This window comes from Helobdella robusta, assembly GCF_000326865.2.
Source record: "Helobdella robusta unplaced genomic scaffold HELROscaffold_13, whole genome shotgun sequence".
NCBI classification, from domain to species: Eukaryota; Metazoa; Annelida; class Clitellata; order Rhynchobdellida; family Glossiphoniidae; genus Helobdella; species Helobdella robusta.
The window spans coordinates 3,094,516-3,098,543 of record NW_008703718.1 but is presented as its reverse complement, the minus strand read 5'-3'; positions in this window follow the sequence as shown (position 1 = coordinate 3,098,543).

Sequence of the window (4,028 nt, the reverse complement as noted above, 5' to 3'; positions counted from 1 at the left end):
ATGATGTTGTTGATGATGATGTTGTTGTTGTCGTTGTTGTTGCTGTTGTTGTTGTTGCTGTTGTTGCTGTTGTTGTTGATGATGATGTTGTTGTTGTTGTTGTTTTGGTTAATCCTAATGATGATGACGATGTTCCAAGAAATGTTGAAATATTGAATATTTAGTTACCCCAAGACCTAATAAATTCATTTTTCTATAACTAACCTCATTCATTCTTTACTGGAGTACTGACTAAAATAATGTTTACATAGTTTTTAATGACATCATTATGACGTCATAATTAGGATGATGTTACCATGACAATAATCTATGAATGCGTAAATACTGATTTCCCTAAGGAGGTCCTAATAACTTTGAATATGATGGATATGACGCTGTTGATGACGACGACGATGATGATGATGACGACGAGGATGACGTCATGATTGCTGCAGTTGATGATGATTACTACAAAGATTATGGTGATGATACCCATGAAGATGATGATGATGTTGTTGTTGTTGATGATGATGATGTTGTTGTTGTTGATGATGTTGATGATGATGATGTTGTTGTTGTTGATGATGATGATGATGGTGATGATGATGATGATGGTGTTGATGATGATGATGTTGTTTTTGTTGATGATGATAATGACGAAGATGAAGATAATGATGATGAGGACGATGATAGCAGCAATGATAATGATGATGACGAATGCAAACAATATGAACGAGGAAACGAAAGTGAAAGCACGAACGAATGAACGAACGAATGAACGAACGAACGAATGAACGAAACCAGGAAAATTTAATTAGGAGCAATCGGTCTGTTTGGGCGAAAAATGGAAAAATAACTCTGGAAACATCTTTTTATAATTTTAATAAACACTATTATTATTGTTGTTGTTGTTGTTGTTGTTGTTGTTGTTGTTGTTGTTGTTGTTGTTGTTGTTGTTGTTGTTATACCATGGCGTCATTAATTATTCTCATTTTTTCAGGCATCTTAAACATCAGCGTCGGTTGTTACTGGCGGCACAATATCATGCGTAAATAAACAAAAATTGAAAAATTAGTAAATAAATAAAAGTATTTAATTATTTTTTAAATTCATTGAAACATTAAAATTGTACCGATAAAAAAAAATTAAGAAAGATTAGATTCAGTAAGATTAAATATAAATTCTGCATTTATCTTAAGGGGTAACCAAGGGGTAACCGAGGGGCGTTCCGGGACTGCCGTCTCCCCCCAGAAAAACACACATCAACATACGCAAACTTAATTACAACACGCACGCACACGCACAAAAACAAACACGCGCATACAAAGAAAAACAAACCAGCAACTTCAATCTTCATGCCTACCATTCGTTATTGGGCTCCTAATTATTCAATATAATGTAACTACACTAAACAATACAGAAACACGTAACGCCTGCCTGCGTGTGTATGCATATGCGTGTGCGTGCGTACATGCGTGTGTGTGTCTGTATGTGTGTTTGTAGGTGAGTGTGAATGTGTGTTTGTGTGTTTATTGAATTATTTCGAATTAAGGTTTTTGCATAAGATAGAAAGTAACCATTACATATACATCGGAAACTAAATATGCTCATTTGCATTGTTTGGATGATAATATTTCAATATAAATTAGACAACCCAACATTTCAGTGTAACAGGCAGACAGATGCAGTCATACGTTCAACATTTCAAATCTTTTTCCATTTATTGATCCATCAATAATTATGAAATAATTAACTAATACATTTTTAAATGCATATTCAAATATTATAATAACAGAAGCTCGTAAATAAATCATATAATATACACTATACTAATTATATATATATATATATATGTGTGTGTGTGTGTTTGTGTGTGGTGTGTGTGTATTTGTTTATACACATCATTAAAAACGTCATGACGTCATAGTTTGCGTGTGAGCCTCAGTTCTTTCTTGAATGAGACATCTGTCGATGGTTCAATCAAATGGTAATTGATGATGGTTGTTAATTGCTGCTGCTGCTGTTGTTGAAGATTTTAGGGTGTTTTTGTCGTGATTTCTTGTGTTGCGTTGCTCTAAGAACCCGTTTGGCTTGTGTGTGTGTGTGTGTGTGTGTGTGTGTGTGTGGTGTGTGTGTGATGGCAAAACATTCATTTGATAGTCGTTAATTAATTAATTTATTTATATATTTATTTATTACAATACAATACAAACAACGCCAATAACGGGACACAACATCCCAAAAACAAAATCGCGAATGCAAGAAATCTATTTTTTATTGCCTAAGAGAAGCCAGAACTAACTAACTAAATAAATCACAAAACTCACACATGAACATATAAACGCGTCTAAAAGTGCACAGATTCACACATACATACGCTAGAATATGTGTGTACCTATACATATACACATCTTATACATATATATATGTATATATGCAATATACAAATATACGTGTTTGTGTGCGTGTGCATATGTGTGCATGCGTGCGCGTACAAACAAGTTAATTATGATAAACTAGGAGTTAATTACCAGTAATAATGAGGCATAAGATATTTTAGTCACTAAGAAAATATTGACACATTGTGTGAGGACATGAAATATGCAAAAATACAAAAGATGCCTGAATGAAACAAACACGTTCATACACTCCTGTACAGACACGTACACTCATTAATCACACATACACTCACACATCCCTCATGCACTCACACACCACACATACACTTACATCCCACACATACGCTTACACATTTACACATATACAAGAACAAGCTTACACACGCACATACAACGCGTAGGCCTACATATTTGCACGTGCATTAAGAGACGCAAAAAATTTGAACAGAGCATATCACTCAATTATCTCATAGCAAGACAGAAAGTATGTATTAATACATGTACACGATATAGATCCATGTATGCATGTACGTGTAGGTGTACAATGTACGGTGCTCTGCTGAATGGATGATTGTGATACTTCATCAAAGGCTGTCTTCGCGCATAATTTTCTGTCATCAATTATGTACACTTGTATGTGTATGTTCGTGTGCGTCTTTGTTTGCGTGCGTGTGTGTGTTTGTGTGCGTGTTTGTGTGTGTGTGTGTTTGTGTTTATACTTTGTAAGTGTGTGCCGTTTTAAATGCGAGTGTGTAAAAGGCATGCATTTTTGTGTTTATTTCCCTCTTAATGATAAAATCATAAAATGCTTTTTATCAATTAAATTCATTCCACTGACATAGTACGGTGAATTTTGTATTTGGTATGTGTTCGTGTATGTTATCGTACGAGGATGATGTGTGTATGCGTAAAAAAGTGTGTGTAAGTGAGTGAGTATGTGTGTGTGCGTGCATGTGGGTGTGCGCGTGTATGTGTGGGACACATGTTTAAATATGTATGTGCGATGGGAAGCGAAGACTCGTGTAAATCTAATAAATCCGAGGAATAAAAGATGGCGCCATAATTAATATCACGTGACTCATCTACTTTGCAGGACTCTCAATGCACACGCCAGATGACCACTGGGTTTAACATCAAACTGACCAAACAAATAACAACTATTTATTATTATTATTTATTATTATTATTACTACAATTATTATTGTTTATTATCTATACCACTATAATTTGATAGTAATTATAATTTCTTTTAATATCATATTAATTTATGGTGTAGTGTCATATTTTAGGTACGACTATGCTGTACGGAGATGTCGTCTTAATGCTTGCAGATTATGAAAAATAAAAGATTGACATTTTTGAGGTGTTTAAAAATTCAGTTCGGATCAATTAGTTAGTTACTACACTGCTTGCTGGGTTGGCTGGCCGGTAATTTTTGGTGTTGATGAATGATTGTTGTTGATTGTTTTGGTGTTTGAGATGTGCTGCTAGTCATGCTGAATTGACAAAATTGTAATGTTGTATAATGATTTTGATAGTTATGTTATCATTTAATGATATGCTATAATCGAATTAAGTAATAACTAAATTGATACTATCACAAATTGATACTATCACACATACATACACACACATACACACAAAACCGGG